The sequence below is a fragment of the Corapipo altera genome, unplaced genomic scaffold, assembly GCF_003945725.1.
Source record: "Corapipo altera isolate COAL_440 unplaced genomic scaffold, ASM394572v1 22, whole genome shotgun sequence".
In the NCBI taxonomy this organism is placed as follows: Eukaryota; Metazoa; Chordata; class Aves; order Passeriformes; family Pipridae; genus Corapipo; species Corapipo altera.
The window spans coordinates 13,790,676-13,803,383 of record NW_020884886.1 but is presented as its reverse complement, the minus strand read 5'-3'; positions in this window follow the sequence as shown (position 1 = coordinate 13,803,383).

Genomic DNA, 12,708 nt, shown 5'->3' with positions numbered 1-12,708 from the left:
TTGAGGTGTCCAAAGCGGGGACGTCTCTGGTGAGGCTGACGGCGCCTTCGCTCCTCCGAGTGTGTCACAGCCCCGCGATCGGATTTTTATAGGAAAACTGCTGCCAGCTTATCCTTTGGGCTCGGAAGAGTTCAGAGCCCTTCTTGTGTTGTGTTCCGTAATCTCCTGCACAGGAGTCCCACCTGCTCAGACACAAAAGAGAGATGCTCTTGCTGCTTTTTTCTTTCCTTTGTTTTTAATCAGTTATTTATTTATCGGAATAAATGAAAAGCTGCGGTTTGAAGAATGAAAGAGGCAGGAAGCAGCGAGCCACGCCGCCGGCGGGATGCGGTCCCTTTGCAGCAGTCAGTGGCGGGGCATCCCGTCGGGCAGCGCCGATGAAATATTTAGGAGGGCGGCGGGGTCGGGCGGCGGCGCGGTGCGGTGCTGCGCGGTGCTGCGGCCTCAGCCCCAGCGGGCGGCGGGCCTTCGGCGAGCCGCGGAGTTTAGAAACCTCCCCGGGAGGGGCGGGCAGGCAGGCAGGGACCTGGCAGCACGGTGGAGAGGAGGGGCTGGAGGGGCAGGGGAGGGGTAGGCACGGGTCCTCAGCCAGCCTTATGGGTCTGTTGGCCGTGGGAATCCTTCCTGGGAGGAGGATGCAGCCTTCGACAGAGAAATCTGCAGGTGTTTGAAAGGCTGGAAAGAAAAGTCTTTGACGCGGGCGGTATCTATATATTCATGTGCTGTAACTGATAAAAAGCTGGTTTGTGTATTTCCACATGTATAGGTACACTATGTATAATGTATATAAAACAACCTTATTGTGTTTTTATACACAGTATTTAGAAGCCGAGATCTTCCTCTCGCCTCCCCGCTTTTCGGTACTCGGTTGCGTTACCCTCCCTGTGGTCCCAGCCGGACGAGTTGCTTGCTGCGGCAGCAGTAAGGGACCCTGAGCTGGCTTTCACGGAGGTAATGCTACTAAAGTAGGCAAAAGCAAACTGTTCAGCTCGTTTCAGAAATGAAGGTGACAGCAAAATGGGTTCCTTAAGTACTGCTGAGCAGATTTTTGAGAAAAATTCCGATTTCTTAAAGAAATAAGGCATATGCAGAATTGCATCCCTGTGTTTTTGCATATAAGGGAATAATTTTGCTGCTGTTTGCTTGCTGTTGTTTTATTAGTTCTGCACCCCATAAGTTTTGGGCTGATTTCGACCAAATGAAACAGAGGGGCAAATTTTGAGATATTAATTCTCAAAGAAAGAACATTCCTCTAAGTTCTGTGAAGATAGCTGGGCAGGAGAGAATATGCTTATGTGCAAAGAGGAAAAAATATGCAGCATATATTTCAGCCATTAATGTTGAAATGTCAGCGTTGAACAGAGGACCTGTGTGACTGTTGGGAACTGAATGTACAGGAATTGGAAAAATCCAACTTTCAATAAAAATGTGTATTTCTGTAGGATTCAGCAATGTCCAATAAGGAGCAAATCTCACTTGAAGCCTGTCATGGTAGACATGTATATTTCTCTTCTCTGTGGATTCTCTGGTGCTCTGTTAAGACAAGCCTGAAGCTTTGGTATAATTCGGTTAAAAAATCTGATAGTCAGGAGATGCAATTCTGTAGGAAATAAGGCTTCATGCATGTCGTTGCCTACAAAACTATTGGTCTTATCTGCACTTCCCTTACCCTTTGTGTAGCCAATGTGCTTAGGTGTGCCTTTTTCTGGCATGTGTCACTAATAGGTAATTTCTCTAATTCAGAGCTGAAAAGCAACTCCTTGAGGCTGCAGACAGTTAATGAGTGCACGAAGGAAATGATTTATAGTGTGGGCTGAGTTATGTCTTACGTACTTTGCTGGCACTAACTCTCAGCTGGGCTATCTCCTTTGTTTCTTCTGCATAAACTACTAGGCAGCTCTTAAATAGGAATTTGTTTGTGGAAGCACCTCCTGATAAGGATGCAGAGACTCTTTCTTCATATTGCTGCTGCCTTAGTGTTATCATCACTTTCTCAGACAGCTTCTTTGGAAGATGAGGCTCATTGATCTACCCCTTTACCATTCCAGCCATAATGCAGTGGGTTTTTTAAGACTCATTTTGGCAGTCATTTTCACTAAGTTGAAAACTTGACTTTCAATAATTTGAATTCTTTTGGAATTTTGTTTTTGACAGCATTGACAAAAACGTCAGGTTTTAACTGAATATATTGTTTCATGGACCCAGTCTGAATGAAATGGGACCAGGCATATCACTTCCAACTGTTCTCCCTGTCTGTTGGTTGCCTGGCTGATACGGTGCTGGTGGCAGGCATCGCTGCATTGCATATGAAGCAGGTGGTTTGTGCAGCTTGCAGGCTGCCAGTGTGCAGTTCAGAACCTGTGCTGATCTGTATTACTATTTTGATCTGTACACTGGATTGCTTTTATGCATGACTCAGCTTCCTGTCATGGTAGCTGCCACCTCTATGAAAGCTGAACTGGACAGATGCCTTAGAGTAGTAATCTCTTCAGCTGTCCAGCTTCAATCTGCTTGTCTTTGGGGCTCAGTGTCCCCAGCTTTAGCGCCTGTGAATATAAAATGCTGGGAATGAAGTACAGTGAGGCTGAAATGGAGAGGATAAAGAAATGACTGCAGAGAAATTAATTTATTTCTTTACCTGAGACTTTATCAGTATGAAAGCACTCTGCGTTAACTCAGTTTGGAGATTAGTTGGTTGTTTTTCTTAAATTAAAAAAAAATATTTTGTTAATTCAACAAGAAGAAAAACAATATAAAAAATACTATGTAAACCAAAATAAAAATCATAAATAGGGTACTTCTGTGTTAATTATAAGCATACATCAAAATTATCCTGTTTTATATTGAATAACAGGGTTTTTTAATTGTTCACTTAGGAAAATGTACTACTTTAGAAGGGATATTTTAGAATCAGTGTCTGTATGTGAGTCGCAAACTAGTTATGTGGAAGCCACCTGGGCAGAGATTCTCATCCTGTAGAAGATGGCAGAGCATTGCCTGAAGGCAAATCTCTGAAGATCTCCAAACTTTTCACCTTAGCTTGACTCTACTTGGAGAAGATCTGTAATATCTGTCATTAAAGTTAATGCAAGAAGTATCCGTGTGCCAAACAGGAGTACAAACAGATCTATAATTCTGCAAGTGATTTCATATAAACATGGCTTGATTCTGAAAAACTCTAAATCAGCAAAGTGGCAGGAAATGTTTGTGCATATGCTCTCGGTGTATGTTCTTTCCCTTTCAACTGAATGTTTATTGGTTTATCATCCTGTCCTTATTTGCTCCATGTTCAGATATATTTAAATGAAGCTACAGAATGCATCCCTTGGGAAAACACGAGTAAACGCAAGTTATTCCTGATGGCCTGATCCTGCTGTAATTCAAACAGAGTAGTGCTTTATTTCTTAAGCAGTACCACAGGAAATGGCAATATATTGAAGGTAGGCAGTACAGTTCAGTAGTCTTGATCCAAATCCATGGAGATCAATAAAAAATACAAAAGCAAAGGGTTTGCAATTTACAACCAGCTTTTTGAGACTTATCATTCTGAGTCAAGTTGTATAAATGAGCATTATAGATCAGTTCTGATAGTTTGAAGAACTTGGGAAGTCACCTGAGTGATATACTGTAGGCAATGTTGTGATACAAACTTAACTCTGAGAAACAAATTTATTCTGTCTGCAAGCTAAATTTATGCACTTATTCATATGTTTTAATACTTTAATACATATTGTGAGGTATGCAAAAGCACTTGGGAGTGGTGTAATTTCAGTCTCACTATGATCAGTAGAGACATGCTCAGTACTTCTATTGAAGGCATACCTGAAGCTGGCACTTCCTACACCAAGTACATGTCAGGGTCATAATAGCTGAGGGGCGGTTTTTATATCTTTCAGGTAAAGTGTTTTGCCCTGCACTAAAATACAGCCACTGAGGTATGAACTAGGCACTTAAAATACCCATCAGTTCTCCTCAAATTTTTGGAGCCTAGTTCTGTCAGGGGCTACGTGTTCAGCCTTGCCATTGTCTTCATTCCAAAACGGTAGCTATTTGAAGGAGTTGGGAAGGCAAAGTTTTAAGATCAGGTCAAAAATCAAAGTTTAAGGGTCAGCAAGTTGAACAGTGTCTCCCCTCTCATGTAGAAATTATAAGATTCCTGATGGAATACTAACTCAAAGCTGAGTGTTACTTTACTGCTGCTCCCTAGTAAGCTGGCCCAGATTTATGAGCAGGCAAAGCAGGCAGTTGCCTAGAGCGACACACAAAAGGAGGCAATAAAATCCCATTTTAAGCAAGAAAGACACCCTGTGACTCTGTGCCTGTTTGTGCTGGTTTAATGAGGACTCGGTGCATTTTCCAGGCATCATTTGCCTCAAGATGCTGATGTGCTGAGACTGAGCTAGCTCCTTACCACAGGAAAAATGGCCATGGTCCTGTTGTTTGAACATCCCATCTATTTGTTCTTATCTGTGCTTCAACTTGCTGCTGCTGAAACCAAGTGGAGAAACTATGTGCTCCTTTTCTGCTCCTTTTTCTTGAGAGTGTTACATTACTTTTGCCAAGATGGTTGGATTGGCAGGAGAGCAGGGACAGATGTGCTGAGACTAGAGAGCTTGCAGAATTCATGCTTCACTAAAAAAAACCCCTTTATTATTATCCTTGCAAATTAGGAATGACAGGCTACTGAGACTTACTGAGTTTATATTTATGTCAAGAAACTGATTGCAAGAAATAAGATGTCTTAGCGAATCTTACATGGGTACTGGGTTGCTATAAGGACCTTTTACAGCCATTTCAGGGCTCAGGTAATGCTACTTGATGAAGATTTCCACTATCCACACAGTTTTGAGTGCTAAAAATGTTTCCTTCCTTCTCCACTGCTTTGTGCTCTGATACCTCTAGATTTTTTGCATGAATCTCTTCCGTGCTGTGAATAGATTGCTGTATCAGGCTTTACTAATAGATAGACTGGGTGGAGACTTCAGTATCACTGACAACGTGGTAACAAACTGTAACAGAGAACCTGTCTGGAGTGACATTCATTTTGCCCTACTGCCCTTCAGAGGAGCTGCTTGGAGCAGCAGAGTTTTATGAGCCAACTGCAGGGTCTGGGATACACTGTAGTGGTTTGTGTTATGTTCACAGTTAGGTTTATTGTGTCATCCAAAGGTATACACTGAAAGCATTGTGAGGTCAGCCTTCACCACACATAAAGGTCCATGATAGAAGGAAAGGAAGTGTTATTTAGATTACAAAAAAAAGACAATCTAGTCTCATGATAAGTAATAAGAATTTGGAAAGCATATTACATTTCATTAGACTTCGCAACTTTAGTTTTATTGTGTCACATTAGAAGGAGATTTATGGGAGGCAGATTGGCCCACTGTAATGTTCTTACACTTTCTCTGAAACACCTACATTACTACAGCCAAAAGAGAATGCTAAACTTGGGTCTCATAAAACAATTTGAGTTTCTGTGTTTTTTAGTCCAGGGATACGTTTTTCTTGTGGGTAATCCTGTATATAAAATTCTGGTAACTTCTCTGTGTTCTCTGCAGAATTTCACATTTTATTTTTTTTCCACTTTGCAATTTTGCTTTTGAATATAGAGTAATGTGTTAGGTTTTCAAATCACTTCACTTATGCAAGTGGTAAGGAGGGGACTCCAGCCTAGAATATGATTACCAAATACGGAGGCATAATAAAATTCTAGTTTTCAGGAGCTGCCAAGCAATGTGATTATGTGCTTGTACAATATACAGATTAATTTATATTTCAAGGAAAAAAAAGAAGTTAATACCTGGTTGGGTTTGTACCTTTATAAGCACAGCTGTACTTAATTTCCACATCCAAATTCCAGTTACTTTATTCTAAAACTTGCCCCACTGAGAACCTGCATTAATGACTGGAATGACAATGGTCTGGAAATCAGAGGTCTGCACCCTGGTTTTGCTTGTTTGTTTTTTTGTTTTGGTATGGGTTGTGTTTTCTTTGAAATGGAGTAAGGCAAACATAGTCTTTTCTCTTAAAATGTTGTAAGTGCCTACACCACATCTTTATTTCATGTTGCATTTGATTGCAAGGTTCTTCAGAGCTAATGATGAAAGCAAGGAATTGGTTTTTGTGTGTGTTGGTTTCTACTCGAAGCTTAAAAGAAGCCTGTTTAATTCACGCAGAATTAGTGTTCTCTTGCACACATACGTAGATGTACACTCCCAAGGATATGTGTATACACACATGTACATACTCAAAAGAAACACAAGGACATATGGATAACTAAAGTCAGATGGAGTATGCAGTAATAAGATTTCCATGTTAGCAATTCAAATTTGCCCATATACCTCTAAATTTTGTCCTGTTGCACATAAGCATTATAGCAATCTTTAATTAACTGACCCAGTATTCTATTTTACAGTCCCTTTTTATAACTCAGTGTAGACAAGAGGTGTGTTCATTTAATGAACAATTTTCAACTGTTAATCAGGATGTGTTTGATGGCATGCTTGCAGCTCACCGTTCAGACCCTTTTAGAAGCAGTCATTTTCTTCTGAAGTCTTCCATATAATTTCTTAAAGTAGTAAGTATATAAGCACTTCCAACACACAAGGCACAGAAAATTTCATTATTAATGCAAACTTGTACCATTGAAGCACAGGAAAATTAACACCTAAAGTATCAATTATTTGGATGCCCTCTATGAGGTACAAAGGACTGCATTTTTTTCAAAGTAACTGGTATTAGATACTAAGTATGAGATGCGATTTTTATCAGCTTTGGTTGTAGCTGAGAGTGTTCAGTGTTTTCGTGTTTCAACCTTAGGACTTCCAAGGCAGGTCCCCAGACAATGAAGAACCTAGAATTAATGTCCATCCTGAAAATTTAAATGAATTAATTAGCATCATAGAAAATCTGGACTGGAAGCTGGGATGGAATGTAATTCCCTCCCTCTCTGATGCAGTGTTCACTTTCTTAGCCATAAAATGATCTTTTCTTTTTCTGTAGTACCTTGCCTCGTTTGTGTGCCTCCTAACCTCAGCTAAAAATTAATGTGCAATCTGCTTTATTTTATGGTCCTGCATCATCCTTAAATGTTACCTGTAGTTAAAGTAAAACAGGCAAAATAAACTCCCAAGTGTTTTTAATTTATTCAGTAAGCCATATTTTTTCCTCCACCCCCGCCTCCTGCTTATCCTTATCTCTTTGGCCAACCACTCATATCTATGCCTGTGCTTTCTAGGGTTCATGACTTTGCTCAGCTGTTTTGAGGTTCCCTTCTCCTCAGTTCCCCCTTTTACTTCATTCCTCCCTTTCCCCTCTGCCTGCTCTTCTCCCTTCCACCCTGCTGCTCCCTGACAGACACTTCTGGGGAAGGGATCTTTAGTCTTGAAGAATATATACTGATAGTGGTGACAAACACTAGTCCCGTATGATGAGAACATTTGAGATGGACCTAAAGGCTTCTGGGTCTAGAGGTTGCTTATGGCAGCAAACACGTTGCATTCCCTTTCAGGAAATGCAATCCAGATAAATTCCGGAAAGTAAAGGAGGAGAAGGGACAGAACGCTGAGATGTTTCTCTGAGAGTCTATCCATGTTTCTGTGACACTGCTTTTACATGGATTATTGTGGCAAGGAATCTTGGAATCATATCTGAAACAGAAATTAGGAAGAGGCTCAGCCTAGGGATTGTGTACATGTCTGCAGCTGCCGTCCATGGTTTCATGAGTGTTTTCTTCTTCTAAGTGAACTCTACTTGCTGCACAAGTGGCTAGTGAATTTTAAATGCGTGAATCAAAATATTCATGTTACAAGGTTGCTGATAAATAAAGCTTAACAACCTGATTGGACATCTGTGTCTCTATGTATATGTTTATTTGTGCACATTACATGGAAAATATATCACTGCTCTCTGATGTGTTTGTGCTAATAGAAAATGAAGCCATTTACACTCCAATGTTAATGTGATTTTATGGGATTTATTGACATGGCAAATTTATTTTAGACATATGAAGACCTGGGGGAGTGGGATTAAAATAACCACATTAATTTCTCTTCTTAGTACTAAGAAAGAAAGAAAAAAACCCCAAAACCCATAAAACTTGCTAAGCTTTGTTTTACCTCCAGGGGTTCTGGAAAAGCAGCTGTCACTTTTTCAAGTCTTACTTAGTACATACTATCATTTTTCATCTGGCTCCTGAATTGATACTGCAGCTGTGCTGGGGGAAAAGGAAACTTCCTCCTTCCAAGTCCAGAACAATATACTTAATCTTGGAGACAAGCACTGAGAGCAAATAGGAATGTCTTTACATAAATCTGATTGTTCTGCCACAGAAATGGTGGCAGTGCATTTCTGTCTCTACTGTTGCTAATAGTGACTTCTGTAAGTTGATGGAGCACAGTGTACCTTATTACCAAATGGAATCATAGACATGTTTTGTAACCATTGTTATGTTGCAGTTGTACAGTGCTGTGCTCTGAAGTGTTGTGAAGGCCCTTAGGCATCCTTACTATAAAACACATTTACTGAGGGATTATCATCATAGGGTGAATTTTAATTCAAAATAGTCTTTATCCACAAATAAAATATTGGCAGTTAATCATATTTGCTAAGCCATTTAAATAATTCAGTAACTCTCTTTCATGAGTTATGCATTGCTTATTGTAGAGAATGACATCAGTCTGCCCTTTCATCACTGTTGGTATGTATAGACCAGCAGAGGCAAACATAGAATCATAGAATCACCAAAGTTGGAAGAGACTTTTAAGATCATCGAGTTCAACTGTCCACCCAGCATTGCCACTGTAGCCCCTAAATCCCTAAACCACATTAACCAGATTCAGACACCTCTTAAACACCTCCATCACCTCCCTGGGCAACCTATTCCAATGTCTGATCATCCTAACAGTGAAAGAGGTTTTTCTAATATCTAATCTGAATATCCTATGTCTCAGCTAAAGGCTATTTTCTCTTGTCCTCTCACTGCAGGCAGGGTAGAAGAGATCGGTCCCCACCTCACTACAACCTCCTTTCAGGTCGTTGTAGAGAGCGATGAGGTCGCCCTTGAGAACCCCTTCTCAAGACTAAACAAACCCAGCTCCCTCAGCCTTCCTCATAAGACATGTTTTGTCTTAAGAGGAACAGCTAAAATATTTCAGGGCTCCTAGGTATTAAGGGCTCCCAGTCATTGAGGGTTGCTGTCAGGGTGAGATCACATACCAGCCTCCTTTCTGCATTGCCTTTATTGGGAAGAAAACCTGCTGGGAGCAGCAGCAGGTACCAGACAGAGAGACAAGTGCCCCAACACTTACTGGCTGTTTACTCCAGGCACCAGCCTCTGACTCAGTCTTTGCCAAGTACTGTGTGAGCAGGTAAGTGTGCTGAACGTGCCATTTGATATTTCCTATCAGCTGAGCTGCCTTATGAGTGCAGTTACTCCTTTTTTAGTTTTCTTGTGTAAGAGAGTTGGTGGATGGTCTTCCAAGAGACATAGTTTTCTCTTGTTTGTCTGGATGCCAGCTGAAACCAGTTGGACAGCTTTAAATCTTCTACAAAAACAACTATATAAAGGCTTTGCTTTAAGGTACCCAACTACCCACAAAAAAATCTAAAAATAATAAATTCCCTCTTGTTCAGAAATAGAGCTTGTTCTCCCAGTAGGAGTGTGTGAACTTGCTTTATTGGCTTTTTTGTAGCTGCCTTCTATTGACAGAAGTGAGGCCTGGAGATGCAAAGTGACAATTCAGGTATGTTTGGGGAACTCAAACCCAAATTTTTCAGTCTCAATTTAGGCGGCTGAAACTGAAGGTCAGTTTTTACTCTTTTTCTGTCAAAAAAAAAAAAAAAAGGAATCAAAGCAATTGAGAACATTATATCATTCCCCCATCTGGTTTGCTCCCCCCCTCCACTCCCCTCAGTTCATTTGTTCATGAAAGTATATAAAAACATGAGAGCTGAGGAAAAGTGTCTTCCTCTGGGGACGTGAGTAGTCACACCTGGTGATTTCAGTAGGAGATAGAGCACAGCTAGAGCTGGGAGGAAGCACAAAGAGTTAAACAAATGGCTGAATCTGAATCAAGCAGACGATTCCCTCCAGGCCGGGTGGGGTGTCCAGATCTGCTTCAAGCATATTTACCCCATAAATTCTCATGCCTACAGTAATTTTGTGGTTTTGCAGTGTATGCAGGCTTCAGTTTGTTAGTGAGTATTGAAAAATGTGTTATGGTGTGTTATGTAACTAAATAAAATGCATTTCCTTTAGGTTTTCTTTGGCCCAAATATATGTTATGTGTTCTCTTCAACTCACTGGGGGAATTGTCTACTGAATGAGGTATGGTCAAGGTGTGAGGATTTTAACTCTGTGGCCTGTCAACATTTCCTGTGCAATGACTAAGCCAGTCAGTTAGGACTAGATCTGAGAAACTGAAGGATCATGATGTATCTTTGGTTGCTGCCGAATCCTTAGTTCCATAATTGCTAATTTAGATCACTCAAGCTTATAGCTTCTGAGAGCCTCATTCCTCAGAAAATAATTCTTCCTATGGATGTGCAGGAGCCAGGGAATCATAGCTGCACCTGATGACTGAACAGGTTTAGCAGTAAGTTTGCATTTGTCATTTCTTCATTGGTAAGCTGTGAGGGGGCTAAGATACAAGCTGTAGCATCTCCTCGTCTCACAGAAATGCTGAAAGCATTAGAAATCGAGATAAACATAAGCAGAAGATGACAAGAGCCTCCAGGCATCACTGGATGTCCATTACAGATTTCAGTCATTGTGATCCTTAAAAAGAAAGAACTTAATTAAAAAAATTGAAATAGCCTAATTTACCAAATCAGGATTTGGCTGGGACAGTGGACTTAAATCTACTAGTCTTGAGGGCATTACTTTTGTTACTGTCATAACACAAGTGGATAAGATGTCATCTAACTTTTCACCTGGAAAATAGCATTTCAATCCATGTTCTGTGCTAAATTCAACTCCTGGTATTGAATCAGTGAGAGCAGATAGGTGTTACAAGTTACCATGGCACCTCCTTGGTGATTTCCACTTCTTGGTTCCCTTGAGCAGCAGTGTCTTTTATATGAATACTGAATCTTTCATGACACTCCTTCCTAGAATGGTGTGCTTGTATTAAGTGTTCCTTTTTCTATTTTTGTTTTCAGGTATAACAGTGAAACTGAGTTTTTAAAATTGAACATTTTTCTTTGATAACACAAACTTTATGTATGAAAAGTTAGGAGCTCAGACAAGGTGCTGGAACTATTTACATTACTGGGTCTATCTGCCTCAGCAATATGGTTGCAGTTAAGTGGTATTTGGGGAAACCAGCAGCACAGAGGTTTCTGACATAAGGGTTACCTGTATTTAGGAATGGATTAAAGTTTCATTCTTCATATTAAGTGTGTCAGAGAGGTCGCTTGCTGCTCTCCAGAGGAGACGGGAAGCTGAGCTGTTCAGAAGATAAAGGCACACGGAAGGCCAAATAATCTCTTGAGCAAATAACAGGCTGTGCCTTCACAGTGCAGTGATATCATGGTTGTTCAGCGAAAACAGCCCTGAAAATGTCTGATATTGGTAAAGTCTCAGACTTTAATCTCACGAGTTTATTACTCACAAACTTATTTAGGTAACCCAGTGAAATGTATAAAGCTGTTTCCTTCTGTATTCTTAAGGGCTTTTGTGATATTTTGCAACAATATAGAAATAGGTGGCACCTTACAGTTGTTACATTTCAGAGTCTTGCTATGTTTTCAGGAGATACTAGGATGGTCAATGAAGATTTTTTTCTCTTATTTGTACACGTTTAATTTTATATGTATTCCAGGTAAATGGGATTAGGTTTATTAACTATAGTTTTCTTAAGTAAATTAATTTGCTATCATACCCATGATGTAATTTAATTAATGTCTTAATAGATACTTTTATTAATATTTTTGGCCCCATCTTCCCTGTTTTCCCTTGCAAATAAACATCCATGTTATAATTAGCAAATTAGTGGATGCTGAAGAACTGAATTGCCTTTTCTTCTCTGGTGCAGATTGTCACCCAGGAGTGACAGCAGTGGAAAAACAGGTACCACTAAGTTGCAGGGAAATGCATCCATATTCAGTTTGAGTTGAAATACACTTTTTAGATGTCTCTCCCAGTTGTCCCCAGTTACTGGGATTTGGCTGGCATCAAGTAGTAGTCTTGCAGTGCATGAGCCAGATTCTTTTCAGGTGATACTAAACTGAAAGACAAGTTATGGCATTCAGCCCATGCCAGACTGGGGATAATCTGGAGGAAAATATAAAAACCTAAAATATGTATACTGTTTGTATCAAAACTTCTGCATCAACAGTTTTGCTCTACAGAGTGGTCCACACTACTTGCTAATGTAGACCTAGCTAAAAGTTAGAACTAAACAGAATGTTTTTCTTTTGTTAATGTCCAGAAAATAGGGAACAGAAAATATCCCTCATCCCTATAGAAAGACAGATCTTGGGATTTTAATTTTTTTCAGTAGTCAGAAAAGATATAGCATTCTTGTGCATTATTACTATTTATTTATATTGCACCATTTGAATTCCTGTTCAGTTGAAAGATCAGGAACAAGGATGCCAGGAAATAGTTTAATTTGCTGTTCCAGTTTCTCTCTACTGCTACACAATCAGATAGCCATGAAAAGATGGCTTCTTTATAGACAGCACCTTTATATTTTCTCCTTTATA